We start from the raw sequence: 17,111 nt of genomic DNA, 5'->3' as shown, positions 1-17,111 counted from the left end.
GTAAGACCCCCTATGGCTGGCTTCAGTGTCTCAGTGAGTTTTAATGAGTCTCTCAAGATTCATAAAGGAACCGAAGCTCAAACTTGGACTGTATATGTATTAATTCTGTCATACCAACAGAGGAATAAATGAAGCTGTGGTATTCCCCAGATACAATTAAAAATAAGAAAGTAAAGTGGGTAAAGATTGCCACTAAGTATGGCTTTATCTATTACATTTTTAAGTAGTATCATGTTTCCATGGGCCAAAATTTATTGAATTCTATTTTTAGCCATTTATCTGTCTTAAAATAAAAAATCTATTGCTTCCAAGGATGAGTAGTCTATATAATCATATTTAGTTATCAGTTCATGGATGATGGTATGAAAGTCACAGCTCAGCTTGCAGCCATTTCAGAAGTAGATAGAAAGCATAACCGCTTCCGATACACTCAGGACACAGGCAAATGGAGCAAGAAGTATGAAGACATAAGCCATACATGGAGTTGGAATGTAATGTCAAAACAGGTTCAAAACCGGGGGGGCAAACTATTATAAATATCAAAGTGCACCGTCAAACACAGGATACTTGATTGCTAAGGAGGCCACATAGGGGGTAAGAAAAAAAAGGATAGTTTATAAATATCTGAGTTAATATCAATCAGAATAGTAAAGGTGAATTTATTAATATTTAGCATTTAGAGTGGCAGTTCTTGAAGTATTTTTAAGGAACATGGGCTCAGTTGTTTTAAACAAAATTATTCTGGCGGCGCCTGAGTGACTTAGTCAGTTAAGCATCCTCACAGCTGACAGCTCTGAGCCTGGAACCTATTTTGGATTCTATGTCTCCGTCTCTGCCCCTCCTCTGCTCATGCTCTGTCTCTGCCTGTCTCTTAAAAATAAATAAACATTTAAAAATTATTTTGGATAGACATTATTTTAAACCGAAGAAATTTTTCATGAAGAAATGCTGTGATGCCATGATTGGGATATTAGCTTATGAAATGCAGGACTCCTGTCATGGCTAGCCTTTATGTTGCCTGTCTAGAAATTAGCAGGAGGTGTGAACGGCTCTGGCAGAAGGAACTTAAGTCAGAGGAACCTCATGAGGGGTGTGTGAGCTCGATTTCAAGCCACATCCTCTCCCAGCTGGGCTCCACAGTACAATGGGTCCAGTGAACCCAGTGGAATCCACCAGCCAGGATGATACTTCCCCAGAATTTCCATCAATAGTTAGATTTACATGTCATGGTAAGAAGTTAATTGTAGTCTTTTTTTTTTAAGTTTTTCCCAAAGGCCAGATGTGATAGAATGTCAAACATTCTTATTTAAACTACATGAGAACTGATGACAGTTTTAACCTCATCATAATGAGACAATTCAAGCTCAGAGAGTTCAGGCATCTTTCTCGAGATTTTTCAGCAGCATCAGGGGCACACTAAGACCTACCAACTTCAAGTTCACAGGTCTTCCCACTAAACCTCAACCATCCGAAAGAGGTAATAGAAAACCTGCCTTACTTCACAACTGAACATAGCTCCTTAGTGCAATGGTTCTTTTTGTTTGGGAACAAACTTAAATGGACACTAACTATGATTTATTGTAACCAAGAAGGATCAATAAACCTTTATCTCCTGTTACAATTATTCTCTTTTAGTTACAGACAGTTCTTAAATTTGTCCATATACATGGCACTGGGATTTTCCTACATTGATTTGGGGAGAAATGTAGCAACGTGTTTTGATTTTGGAAAGGTTCAGTAATTCTCCAAAGGTAAACCACTTAATTTTGAACTCTGAATTTTGAAAACAAAAGAAGTTAGCTACACATTTCAGGTAGGAAAGTGTTATCTGTCGAAAGGTAATGGTAGAAGCATATCATTTCATTAACACTGTGGTCAGATAAGGTAAGAGTCAGATAAATGCTTGATCAAGTATTATGACAATGTTAGCACAGATAAGCCATGATTGATAGTAGAAACTTCTTAGTTCAAGAGATTCATTGCATTTTCTAAGTAGAAGCTGTGTTCCATGTATAGGACACATTGAATTTAATACTTAATACCTGACAATTCTAAGGCAGTGAACATGGAAAGATGGATGCCTTTTTTCTATTTTAACTGAAAGACTATTTCAATTGCTTGATCTCCCCTAAGAGTATCTGTAATGTGAATAGTTTGTAATTGGTAAAGGTTTAAGATGGACTATAAATTACCAAAGAATGTGCTTTTTCTTCTGTTTAGTTAACACTAGTTGAGTTCTGCAAAATACCACATTTACACCCAGCAAGCAACCTGCGTCTTTGAGATTTTTACATCAGGACTGCATATGTGAAGTTCCCAAGTTGGCGAGTCATGGCAACTTGTCATCTCTGGCGCTGCTCGACCATCTACCATAGCTACTTTTGCTACAAGACAAATGAACCCACATCTCAGTAGCCGATTCTGTGGGTCAGGGATGCAGACAGGACCCGCGCTTTGTTCAGTGATGCTCAGATGTCAGTGGAAAAGACTGCTCTGCTCAGAGTGACTCACTAGCTTGGAGGTCGTATGATCTGGAGGCTTCCTCACTCACATGTCTGGAGGTTAATGGTGTTTGTCTTTGGTCAGTGAGCACACATGGCTGTGACCTCTCCACATGACCTGGCTTCCTCACAGAATGAGGGCCTCAGGTAGTCACACTTCTGAAAAGGGTAACACGGGACTCTGGAAGTTGGTGTCCCAGCAAGTAAGGCAAAATATTCCTCTAAAAAAAATCAGACACAAATCTAAATCAACACACACACACACACACACACACACACACACACAATGCACAGTTAATAATTTAAATGATATGATTTAGTAACCTATTTTTCTCTTCCAGCAGTAGACACAGGAAAGAAACACATTTTTTGAGGAAAATTATCTTTTTGATTTTCCACTTAACCAAGTCCTTCAATGTGGCTGGATGTCACTTCTTACCCTACTCTTGAGGAGCCTCAAGGAGACCATGATGAAGTTCCCAACACATTCTAGTAACACTGTGACTATCTCACAGTCCCTTGTAAGTAAAACTCAGGCACATCCCTTTCATCTCCTATTGCAGATGTCCCCGGTGGCTGTGGCAGCCACGGTGTGTAGCTAGGGTGAATCTGGAGCTGTGAGTGTCTTGAGGTAAGTCAAGGGCTGAGTCACAAAGTTAAATGGATTGTGAGTTGATGTAGGGCTGACTCATGTCTCATTTCTCCCATGCAACTTGCCCCACCTACACTGATATCCCATGTTTCTGTAGATAAACATGTAATTATGTATGATCCAATACAAAATAACAACAAAGATAATACTATTCTTTTGAGCATCTATATTGTACTAGGGCTTAATAGTAATTTAGAAGAGTATAACATGGAGGCATACTCTCCTGGGGTGAGGGGACAACCACTTATATGACCTCAGGCAAATTATTTGATCTCTCAAGACCCCTGTTTCCTCATCAGCTGTAAAATGGAAAAGAAACAATCACTTTCATCTCACAGTCTCATTAAAAGTACAAGATGTGATAATGCATATAAATTGCTTAAAACAGTGCCAGTAAGTGTTTAGGAAATGTTAGCTGCTAAAACTTTATGAATGATGAACTAAGGGGCAGTGAGTTTAAAGGCACACAGTTAAAATTACTGAAAATAAGACTAGGAATTAGGTTTTCTTGACACTAAAGTCATGTTCTTTTGTCTATTTTGTTCTAGATTTCCATTGCAACGATTTTACTGTCTTGTAATTTTCAGACAAAGAATAGGGTCTGGAGCCAGACTGCTGGTTTAAATCTCAACCTGACACTACCAGCTGTGCAACCTTGAGGACGTTAACTCCTTTGACCTCCGGTGACTCTTCAGTAAACTATGGCTCATAGTTTAGATCACAGATGATGCAACTATGACACACAGTAAGTGCTGTGGTAATGTACTTACTATTGTCATCACTGCCCTTGACAACTTGATTTTAGGGATTGCTTTTAGGTCTAATCTCAATAATATTTTATTTTCCTTAGGGGTGGAGACGTTATGTCCCATCATTTATAAATTTTTTATCACTCCTACCAATAGATACTTGTATATATTAAGCAATATTACTTTTCTGATGCTAGATCAGTTCTAAGAGTACTGGCTATTATTTCATGACAATAACATGATTATAGTATGGTTTTTAATACCATTTGATAGAACTATACCTCTAGTACACTGCGTTTTAAAATGATTACTATTTGGGTAACCTGGGTGGTTCAGTTGGTTAAGCATCCAGTTCTTAATTTTGGCTCATGTCATGATCTTGCAGTTTGTGAGTTCAGGTCCCTCATCAGGCTCTTCCCTGACAGAGCAGAGACTACTTGGGATTCTCTCTCTTCCTTTCTCTTTGCCTTCCCCCTGATCTATCTCTCCCAAAATAAATAAATAAACATTAAAAATAAAATAAAATGAAATGATTACTATTTCTAGAATCTTAGCATCAAATGGCCTAATGTTATTTAAATCCTTATCATCTATACTGATCCTCATACTTAAACCCTTAACATTTAATTTTCCCAAAATAATGAACTACCTTGATAATAGGAAGCCCTTTCCCAATGTGTATGTGTATCAAATCATCATGTTGTACACTTTACATATCTTCTAATGGTAATTGTCAATGATACCTCAATAAAACTGGGAAAGTAAACAATGTCCTCTACCAAAATTACTTGCTTTGGGGGCACCTGGGTGGCTCAGTGTGTTAAGCATCTAACTTTTTTTTTAAATCAGAACCCCAACTTCTATTTCATGTAATTAGACTTATACAGAAATTAAAAGGTTAAGTAACAACTAGTTAATCACCTAATTTCACAGCTATCTGAAGTGGCAATCATTATATAGCAGCTTATCTATGATACATTCAAGATACATGATACAATTTATTACTTGCCCATAAGCTACAACACAGCCTGCTTAGTACCTTTCCTTAAATTCCACCTCTATACTACAATATACTTGAGGTCCATGCAAAAAAGTAGCTACCTTTTATATAGGAAATGGATGATTAAGTCTTTGGTGTTGTAAAAGCAACTTCATTTTTTGGTGGTGGGGGTGGTTATGTTTAAGCATCTATCCTTTGATTTCAGCTGAGGTCATGATCTCACAGTTTGTGAGTTCAAGCCCCACTCTGGGCTCTGCTGCTTGGGATTCTCTCTCTCCCTCTCTCTCTGCCCTTCCTTCATTATCTCTCTCTCTCTGTAAAAATAAATTTAAAAATATTTTTTAAAAGTTACTGCTTTTAACTTTAGAAATTGTTTAAGCACAATGAGAATATGGTTCAGTGAGTTTTAGGCACATCTATTCTAAGTGTGAACCCCCCACTTCCTTTTCTACTTACACACACAAGTCAAGAAAGAGTCATTTTTCAAGGGTGCAATTATAGCCGGTTTTGCCACAAGAAAAGCTTCTGCAGGAGCCGTAGCAGTGAACTGATGTTTTGTAAAATCTCAGGGTAAGTCTCCTAACAGAACCTAGTTAGCATGTCAACGCCAAGCATATAATCTTCGCTTCTGGGAGAAATTTTCACAGGTGCAATCAGACCTTCTTACAAGTTTACCGGGGAGCTGACTTAGACTGGAGAATTTGGGCAAATTCATACATGAGGACTCCAGAGGAAATTGAGAGAAACAGTAAAAGAAATGCTGTGAGCTATAAAATCATCTCTGCCGGAGTGATACTGCTGTTCTTTTCATTTCCAAGGGACCTGCATAATGAGCTCATTTCTTTTCAGGTTTATTTTATATTTGCTAGGAGGAAGCAAAAGAAAAGGGGCTTACAGACTCTGAGAGTGGGTCTAGTCAAAACCCATGCAAAGCGAAGAACAAGCCTCCAGCCCGGAATGTAACTGGCATGTCTGGGAAGGAAGTGGCTCTCCATCTCACTCCTGGGGACAGCTCCCGTGAAATGATGGCTTGTCGACAATTAGACAACATCAGCTACATGTGGAGACACTGGGTCAGAATGGGAATCGATTATGTCTTTATAGCTTTCAAAAACATCCAGGCTGTCTCAGACTCTGAAGCTGTATCTACATAAAGACAAGATATCTAAGTGATACAGGAGATACTAGTCTGTCCTTGGCAAAGGCATCCCCCAGAGTAAACTGAATAAGGGGAACTCTTGGGGGGGTTTCTCTATTCTAGATTTAAAAGTTTGTTTCACTTATTTTTCCCCCAGAGTGATTTCCTTCCACTTTCCAGTACTAATTTTATCTTTGTTATCTCTTTCTTTATAAATATCAAAGAAAATTTCTTACATACTCCTTATTGGGCATTGTTATTCCCTTTTTATAGACTCTTTATTGGTTGATGAACTTGAAGCTAGGATTTCTGAACCTGGAATATGGAGTCTTTGTGTGCTTTGCGGACCAGTGCTACCTGGGAGCATATCTCTGTCCTTACATGTCTCTAACCCATGCTTTCCAAACAGAATGGAATTCAAATCATTTCTTCTATTGGGTGCTGAAGAAAACATCCATTCTCATGCAATTTCAGACTTTCTGCATTACATATTCCCTGACTTTTTTTCTAAGCTTCTTTATGAAAAACAAATAATTAGCTTCTTTCATCTGTCTGTTGCACCTTCCGCCCTTGACAGACAACACAGCCCCCACCCATTTCCGTTATGTGGGTCCCTTAATCAGTAAGCTCGTAGGTCAGTCAAACGACCAGTAATTGGGGAGAGGAACGAACAGATCCCCTGAGAGAGAAGGGCCATGATAAGGGGAACCGTGTAACCGCACTTCGAGGAGTGGGTCAGCTGAAGAGTCGGAGGGGCACCAAAGGAGACCACCTTCCCCTGTTCAAGTCCCGCAGGTTCACAAAACCACCCTCAGGTTCCATTCACTCAAAGGACTCCAGAATTCACTGAAATCTTTATCAACCCAGGGACAAGTTACTATAATGCTCCAGTGCTCCAGTGGTCCTGTCCCTGTGAAGTCAGGGCACAGGGACAGGATGGGCTCCGATGCGTGATGGCCCACACTGAGCACACTGACCAGAGAAGCTGCTGTGGGCCCCAGTGGCCTCGGAGTTGTGACAGGGGCTCCAGCACCAAAGCGTGGCTGGCTTGTGCTGGGACTGACCTAGCCCCAGCCCCTCAGGAAGTGACTTCACACTGTGGGCCCTAGCTCCTCGCCCTCAAGTCACGCTGAGCAAATACAAAGATAGTAAAGTAACAAAAGTGCAGTCCGTCGACTCGAATTTTACTTAAGGAGACAGAACTGCAAATGCAAACAAATTTTAGAGTAGAGGATTAAATGCACGTAGATTCTACAGGAGACCTAGTACCATCCTTCCGTGTCCTGGACAGGGGTGAGCAAGAGTTTCCGAAGGAAAAAGAGAAGTCCAAGCAGCAGTACCAGGGAAATGGTTGTTAGTGGCTGATGCTACAAAAGAGGCAGCTGTCTAGAGTCTGGAGAAGACTTGCTGGTCCCAGGAATGTGTGTGTAAGCGGATCACTGGTAAGAAGGTCACAATGAATAGAGTTACAAGAATTTGAAATATTAAGCTTTCTTTTTTCATGACAATCAGTTGTCTTGGGAAACTACCAGAGTTCACATTAAAAAAAAAGGAGCATTCAAGTGATTTAATAATTTCTATTAGGCATTTTTATTAAGTTGTCAGCAGCTATTGTTTGCTAGGTGATTGATGATGGCCCTGTAATTAAAAGATGGCTTTCACAAAATATTGTAATTTATCTTTGGGGGAATGTTTGAGACCAGAGAGTAGACCACTTACTACTGCTCCCATTACACAAAGACGTCATTTGGAGGCAGCCATTTTCAGACTGCTTTAATTACATTTTCAGACAATTTTAGCTTGATGAAGATATATGGAATTGAATTCACCCCCTTTCAAAGCAAATGCAAATCTCAATAGAGTTGCAACTAAATATAAAATCATAGAGAAGAGAGAAAAGCATGCGAGAGCATGGTAGATCCTTTTGTTACTAACCCCACACCCATTTATTAACTTGCAAATACACCTTAGGAAGTGCCGGAAAAGATACCTTGCATTACAGTGACTTAGACAATGATTTTATCAAAGGGGTCATTGCTATCTTTTTTACTAAGATGAGAAGTGGGAAAAGAAGATGTTTCTTTTACAGGACACAGACATGTCCCAATGCCAGTTCATTGAAGGAGGCATTTATATTTTTCAAAAGTGAGCACAAAGTGTATCAAAGCTCAGAGAAAATGGGAAAAGATTTAATGCTGCAAAATGAGCTCTACCTGCAATTTTTTTTCCAGAGAAAACTAATCGGCCTGGTGCTTGGACATTCTCTGTTAGATTCAAGCATTGGTCTTGGGTTAGAATGGTTCACATGGATACTGGTCTAGGGATGGTTGATTCATGGTAGTGTTAAGCAAGGACCACATGTGTTTGGAAATAAGGTTCTATGTCACTAGGATACTTCTATGTGCTTCAGTAAAACTGAGGCATATGTGAGGGGAATGCTTTCTGGTGGACAAATTTAAGATGCAGTCCTGGAAAAGGGGAAAGTCTGCATGTCAGTCTTCTCCCAATGTTCTCAGCACCTGGGAACGAGTGACCTAGAGAACATCCTGTGGCCCCAGAAGGCAGGTCGCTGTTCTGAATGCTGTGTGAATGCAGAGGATGATGGGGCTGTGGTAACTGCCATCCTGTCCTATTGGGCAGAAGCAAACTGGGCTTGTGGCTCCTGCTGACTTGGGTGAGCTCCCCAGCTTCAGTCTAGGGTTTAATGTTCATGACCCAGACATTCAGGAAACCTTCAGAGCTTCCCCTGCTATGCCCACACCCTCACTTTTATTTTTTAACGGAGTTTATTTTGACTTTTATTTTATTATTATTTTTAAATGATTTTTAAATTTTTACTTAAACCCAAAGTAATTAACATTTAGTGTAATAATGGTTTCAGGAGTAGAATTTAGTGACTAATCACTTGCATGGCACACCCAGTGCTCATCCCAGCAAATGCCCTCCTTAGTGCCCATCCTCCATCTAGCCCATCTCCCCGCCCACCTCCCATCCATCAACCCTCAGTCTGTTCTCTGTTTCTAAGAGTCTCATATGGTTGGTCTCCCTCCCTGCTTTTATATTATTTTTCCTTTCCTTCTCCTATTTCATCTGCTGTGTTTCTTAAATTTCACATATGAGTGAAGTCATATGATATTTGTCTTTCTGTGACTGACTTCTTTCACTTAGCATAATATACTCTAGTTCCATCCATGTTGTTGCAAATGGTGAGATTTCGTTCTTTTTGATCACCAAACCATCTCTTTTAGATAAAAAAAAATGAACTGCAGAATGGAAGCTATTTTCACAACTGCAAAGAAAAAGAATATATAATTTTAGTTTAGTTATTTGCAGGAGATGAAAATATCTTCCTTGGGTTGGCAATGGAGAGAACTGATAGCTTTTCATTCCAACATGAACCAAGTGACGTTTGGTGGAACACAACTATGGAAGAAAAGCTGTCATCCTGGGAGTGCCACACTCTTCCTCTACCCTGGAAACCCCAATGGACATTAGCCCTGCACTTGTGAAAACACCTCCTGACCTTTGCTTCCCCAGCTTTCCCCAGTGTATTTAACTACAAGCCACAATCTGGTTGACATTTCCCTTGTTCATAGAACACAATGTGAGAAGTTTGCTGACACGTATCAAAACAATCGTATAACAGAAATATTTCTGTTCTTCTGTTTGGGTGTGTGTCCTCTTCTTGCCTCTATATCCAATAACAGGAAAATAACACAAGTGCAAAATAATTGGTAAATATTTAACATATAGATACATAAAAATGTATAGCTAACATACATGTATACATATGTATATATGTAGCACTGACATGTATCTATTTATGCTTAGTGTAATTATTACAATTATTAATTAGTCACTGTTGTGATTCTAATTTATATTATTTTGCATCTGTAAGGATGGCATTTAAAGTCTCATCAGTGATCTATTTGGTTTTATTATTTTTAACATACATCATTTCAAACAAGTTGTTATATTGCTATGAACAGTATTGTAAAACAGCTCTCGACAAAGTCCTGGCTATAGTAACCTAAATGATTTTGCATCACACCCATTCACCTACTTGATTTTTTTCTTAGATAAGTTGAATGTCGTTTCTTTTTCTTTTGTTTTTATTTGAACACAGTTGACACACAACGTCAAGTGAGTTTTAGCTGTGAAACACTGTGACTGTACAAGTGGATACATTATGCTGTGCTCACCACCCCTGGCGCTTACAGTAGTCTTGTACTTAAGCTCCCTAGTGACTACAATTTTGGAGCTTTTCAGTAACAGAATTAGAGAGGTATTTCTCTTATTCATTGTGAATATTTCCTTTACCACTGACCAATGGGAGTACTTAAAAATACTTATGCAGAAATATTTATAGAACGTGATAAGCATCTGATACCCTCCCCATATGATAGCCGTGACATACATACAGAATGAATTTCCTGCATTTTGTTTTTTTCCACCAAAAGATTACTTCACTTCATAAATATATTTTCCAAATGAAACTATTTTCTGTGAGGACAAGATTAAGACCTTCACTTTTTTGGGGATAAATATACATTGACAGGTATATTACTCAGAGTTAAATCAGAGAAGCATAACCACTATGAGTAATAGGATACGAGATTTATTATAGGAATTAGATCCTATTCAATTATGGGAAGAGCCAGAGAAGGGAGCATCTCAAAGGAAGGATTGATTTAAGAGAAGCACCCTAGCCAGTAAATGAGGAGCCAGGTCACACCCATGGAACCTGTAGGGGGGGGGGCAGCCTCTGGGGCTGGCGGCCAGTGCGGTGGTGCGCTCTGGGCTCCCAGTGGGGTGAGGAAGCTGGGCACAGAGGGAGCTTGAACGAGTGATTGAACACTCTGGAACCCACAGCTTCTGTTGCCCATGCAGTCTATGCATGACAACTTTCAGAGAATGGTGATTTCTGTTTGAATTCCACCTTCCAAATCTTTTGGGAAAGTTGCTGTTTGGCTGGCTGTAACCCTGAACCACCCAAGAAAGGGGGTTCTAGGAATCACTACTCCCAGCTTAATTTGGGGACTGTTAGGAAGATCAGGCCTTGCAGTCATTCTTTTATATATAATGTATGTATATATGTGTGTGTGTATATATATATAAATATTTTAAATGCTTATTTATTTATTTTTGGGGAGAAAGACAGAATGCACAAGACAGAGAGAGAGGGCATCACAGAATTGGAAACAGGCTCCAGGCTCTGAGCTGTCAGCACAGACAACACTCAACGGCGACAGCTCTGAGCTGTCACCAATGGAGAGATCATGACCTGAGCTGAAGTCAGACATTTAACTGACTGAGCCACCCAGGCGCCCCTCAGTCATTCTTAATTACTTAAATTGCATCTAGCCTAATGGTAGATATGTCTTGTCAGAATATTCTGTCACCATGATGTGCTGTGGAATGAGAATAACAGCCAACTCATTTAACAGGCAGCCACAAGCTGTGTGATGTGATTGTGGGCAAGTGTCTAGCCTCTCTGTGTGCAATCCATGCAACAAGAAGGACAAGAGCAGAAGCCATGTCCACACCAAGACGTAGAGGGAAGGGTTAGGTCAGACTATGTATAAAGCTCTCAGAACACAAGAAGCACTCAACAACTGTTTACTTGGTGCAAGGCACTGGTGATGTTAAGGAAAAGACAAGGTCCTTTACCCTTAAAAAAAAAAAAGCCTAATTGTCATGGAACCAATTGATTATTTTGATACAACTGAATGAGTTGTTAGGTTGGTTTGGTATCACTTAGACTTTTTTTTTTTCAAACGAAAGGTGATGATTCAGTAGAGTGTAGGAGAATAAATTCCGTGTATTTCAGCAGCTTTGAGTTGTGAAACAGAACAGACTATATTAGATGTTTAGAAATAGAAGGAATTCACAGAGAATAGAAAGTATCAGGGCACAGCATAAATAGGGAAAGAATCATTTAATGAATGCTTCTTTTGGGGATTTGGCTCTGTGTGAGGGGCGTGTGTGGGTGGGTGTGATGTATGAGACAGACAGACAGACAGATGTGCTAGGGGCTTTCCAGTAGCAGAGCCTTGCTCACAAACTGGTATGCATGAGAATTCCTTGGGACCTGAGCCTTGGGGACAGAAGGGAAGGACTGAAGAAATGCAATGTAAAAGGAGAAAAGCCAGTATAATGGGGCGTTTGGGGTCAACAGCACCGGGGACTTTGTGAAGAGCACACAGCAGGCCTGTGAGCATCATCCACTGCAGAGCAGACTGGGAGGGGGCTGTCCCCAAGGCACTCCCAGGAGGTCTGCTGCTGCTGTCCATCACACCGGAGAACTCCCAGAGCCATAAAGGAAAGATGAAAGGTTGACAGAAAAGAGGAAGTCGAAGCCCAGGCATGAGCATCTGCTGGGGAAGAGTCTGGAAGCAAATATGAGATGGAGGAGACGTGGGTGAGACGCCAGCGCCACCAAGCAGGTCCCTTGCCTGTGTTGCCCACGACCATCATCCTTACACTTGGTTGTGGCCAGCTCATAGTTTCCAAGGCCATCTCTCAACCGCTCACACACAGGCGAGGAGGTTCAGCTACGGTTCCCAGCATGAGGAAACCCGTGGAAAACCAGACAAGGACAAGAGAAGGAAGATCCAGGTGTTCCACAGAGGTTCGAAGCACACTCCTGTGGTCCAGACAGATACCCCGGGAACCTTCATGTACTTTATTACCTGATACCTATCACCCTTATTTCTCAATCTTTTCAACTAAGGTGAACTTTTTTTTGTGTGTATTTGGAGAGATGTCATGAAATGTATATCAGTGCTACATATGAGAATTGCTCTTCAAAGATAAAATGTAACCCTTCGTAGGTATGTCCTAAATTTACATGCATGATTCTTAACTTTCCCATTTCTTCCGTTTTAGTATAATTGCATAAAAATGTGTTCTGTGAAAGTTTTTTTTTCCAGGAAGAAGCTAGATAACAGAAGTGACCTAGGTTCCTTCAGTCCAGCAAAGCAAAACAAAACAAAACACAACAAAAGTGACACAAACAAACAAAATGACCACCAAAACCATTGTACATCTGTGACATAACATGTCCAGTCACATTCTGGCCCCAAATGTGTGACTTAAACCCCAGATGCAAGTACATGGCTGTGTTTTGATGTGTAATCGTCATGTCACATCCCCGAAGCATAGTGCCCGGTCCTCCTCACCCCGCACGGCTCTGTCCCCAGCCCAGCACTGGCAACCTTGGTCCTTCAAGACCTCCTGTCTCAATTCTAGAAGGCCCTTTCTGGATTTCCTTCGCCCCAATGGGCCACGTGTGGTCCATCAGCAAATCTTGTTGGGGTTCACTTCAAAATGACCAAGTTTTTCAACACTCTCACTGACATTGTCCAGGTCACACAAAGCTTGGGAAAATGCATGAATTTCTAATGATTTTTAGTGCATTTTGTAAAAATAAATAAGATCACATCACTCTCCGTTCTTTGAACTCTCTCCCTGGCTGGCAGTCTCTCCTCTCCCACTTAGAATAAAGCCCAGAGTTCCTACCATATCTTAATAGAACATATTCATCTTTATTTATCCTTTCAAACTTCCCTTCTACCATTTCCCCCCAAAGATTTCCCTGTAGCAGAACTGGGTTTTTCCTAGTGTAAATAGGACAGGTTAGCTCCTTTCTCAGAGTTGCTGGTTTACTATACCCTCTGCCTGGAACACCTTTTCCTCAGATTTTCACATGACCTTCCCTCTCTTGATTTTCTGCCCCTTGCCTTATCTAAAATATCTGCTTTCCATCCAGCTTTTCTTGAGGTCCTTATCATATTTAACTATTTCAAAGTAATCGACAATTTTTGAATTATATTGCATACTTATTTATTTCATTATTGATCTCTGAGCCTCTAGCACATAAAAGTCATGGGAAGAAGTTTTTCTTTGTTTTATTTTGCAATGGATGTTCTCTGCCTTCCCCCATCCCTGTCTCTGTCTCTCTGTACACACACACACACACACACACACACACACACACACACACACACACGAGTCACTGGATGAATACATGAATGAAAGAAATGAAAATGAATTTGTCTTACACAAATTCCCCAAGAATTCAATTTGAATATGTATTTGGAACCATAGTTGTCCTTGGAAGCATTAAAAACTAAATGAGAGTCTCATTCTGGGATTTGAAAAGAAGCATAAAGCTATAATGAGAGACCTTGCATTCACACTCACAAAGCTTTGATATAAAGGAAACTGTAAATGTCTAGGACACCTATTTGAGGGTAATTGAGACTTTCTTTCATTAGTTAATAACATGTGGTTTGACATGTTATGATTAATGAGACAGTAAATATTTTGTGCATTAATTAAAAGATAAGGCACAATTTATGCTGCAGGCAAATTAAATTGGAGACATTATGCAGCAGTTTAGTCCTGGCAGAAAAGATGAAATATTATAGAAATTAACTGAAACCATCCTTGTAAATGGTGATTTTTAGGAGAATTTTATGTCAGACGTAATAATTTGAAAATCAGTTGTGTTCTAATGCTGACAATGTTAATAAGGTCCTCACTGATTTTGAAGAGCTGGTTTACTTTTTTAAATTTTTTTTAATGTTTATTTACTTTTGAGAGAGAGGGAGAGAGACAGGGGAGGGGAGGAACAGAAAGAGAAGGCTACACAGAATCCAAAGCAGGCTTTCGGCTCTAAGCTCTCAGAATGACATGGGGCTCGAACTCAAGGACCATGAGATCATGACCTGAGTCAAAGTCAGATGCCCAACTGACTGAACCAGCCAGGTGCCCCTAATTTTTTTAATGTTTATTTTTGAGGGAGACAGAGTGCGAGTAGGGGAGGAACAGAGAGTGAGGGGGACACAGAATCCAAAGTAGGCACCAAGCTCTAGCTGCTAGCACAGAGCCCAATGCGGGGCTTGAACCCAAGAACCATGTGATCATGACCTGAGCCAAAATCGGATGCCTAACCGACTGAGCCACCCCTTGAAGAGCTGGTTTAAAGAAAAGACAGCCTTGGAAGTCTAGTTGTCCTTGGAAGCATTAAAGCCTTCTTAAGTATATTCTATATAAGATCATGTGACAAAAAATTGTGAATATTCATATATGTATATATCTTAATGTTTATTTGTGAGAGAGACAGAGCATGAGTGGGGGAGGGGCAGAGAGAGGGGGAGACACAGAATCCAATGCACGTTCCAGGTTCTGGAGCCCAGTGCAGGGGTCAAACCCATGAAACATGAGTCCATGACCTGAACCAAAATCAGACATTTTATGGACTGAGCCACCCAGGCGCCCTAATATTTGTTACGTTTTAACTTTAGGCGATATAAGTTCTTTCAGGATATAAATTGCTGTCTTCCGAAAGCTTTGTAAGCTCCTGTTTTTCTTGTCACCCATTTCATACACCTCCAGTCGTCTGTGTTTCTGTGTGTGCACGTGTGATTGTGTTGACTCTCTGAACTGATCACTACTCTGGCAGCACTGTGAGGGCAGTGGCAGGATCAGACTCGCTTATTACCTATCCCAAGCACTTGGTAGGCTGCTACATGACAAGTACTCACAGTTTTGTTGAAATGTAAATGTGTACAGAAATTTGTACACAATATTTTATATAATTTGAATGCATTATTTGAATAAAATTAGAATACAATTTGGTTGACTGATGGATAGAATTGCTATAGTTCCTTGTAAATATTCTTAAGCCTAAAATGTGCCAAATGTAAGTCCTAAGTTACACACTGAAATCAATTCATTACTGGTTAAGCTTTATAAAAATCCATTAAAAAAATGGGAGGTGAGGACGGTTTCCCATTACTCCTATATGTTTACACTGGATGGCAGAGTTCCTGCAACTCGCAGTTACATAGTGAGAGTGCTGAAACCGTAGTTGGGAGGTGAGTCTAGCGTCCCAACTGGAGCTCATCACCCTTGACTTATCCCGCCTGGGCAGCAGGAAAGGCATATTGAAAAGTAAGGAGATTAGTCCCTGTAAGTTGTATTAAAAGCCTCTTCCATCTCTAAACTTCTGTGAGACAGACTTTGTTTTAGCCTGCTCAAGCTGCTGTACCCTAAAAATATAAAAATTAATGGGTGGCTTAAATGGCGGACATTTATTTCTCACAATCCTGGAGACGAAGCCCAATATTGAGGCACCTGCTGGCAGATTCAGTGTCTGGTGAGAGCTTCCTTCCTGGCTCGTCAAGCGTCTTCACTTGGCAGAGAAAGGACTAGAAGGTTTTCTGGTTGTTTTTTTATGGCACAATCCCATTCACTAGGGTACCCCTCCCCACAACATGACCTAATCACCTCCCAATAGCCCCACCTCCTAACACTATCACACTGAATGCTGGATGTGAACATATGAATTTGAGAGGGATACAAACGTCCAGTCTATAACAGAACTAAATGAGCAATTTCCCTGTAGTGTTTTACAATATAATAAGCATTTAATTCAATTTCTTAATAGAATTAATGAGCCCAAATAATTTTAATGAACTTTATTGAATTCTATAACAAATCCAAAATATTTTAAGCTTCAATGATTTAAAACATACTTTTTAAAAGGTTGCCTGACACTTGTTGGGATGATCAGTGGGTGTTGCATGAAAAACAATTTGACAATAAATTGTATTTCTAAAAAAAAAATGTTGCCTGAACCATCACTGTGCAACATAAAAAAAATTCTCAAAAAATGTGCTCACACATCTGCGTTATCATCACTCAGATTAAGAAACAGGACCTTAATAAGATTTTAGAAGCTTCCTCTTATATCCACTCATTACCTGACACATACTCCAATGTATTTTCTAACTTCTGTCACCTTATGTAAGTCGTGATGATTTTTGAGCACTATGTACATTTAATCACACTATGTCCAAATTCTTTCCGGCACTATTACATTTATGAATTTTCACCAAAAGTATAGTTAGCTCTGGCTCATCTATTTTTATTGCTGGGTAGTATTCTACTGCATGAATATACCAGTTTATTTCATCTGATCTGCAGTTAACAAGCATTTGGATTGTTTCCTTATCTGGCCATTAGAAAGTAGGCTGTTAGAGGGGTACCTGGGTGGCTCAGT

The sequence above is a fragment of the Suricata suricatta genome, chromosome 2 (assembly GCF_006229205.1).
Source record: "Suricata suricatta isolate VVHF042 chromosome 2, meerkat_22Aug2017_6uvM2_HiC, whole genome shotgun sequence".
Lineage (NCBI taxonomy): Eukaryota > Metazoa > Chordata > Mammalia > Carnivora > Herpestidae > Suricata > Suricata suricatta.
The sequence above is the reverse complement of the archived record's forward strand: the minus strand, read 5'-3'. Positions refer to the sequence as shown.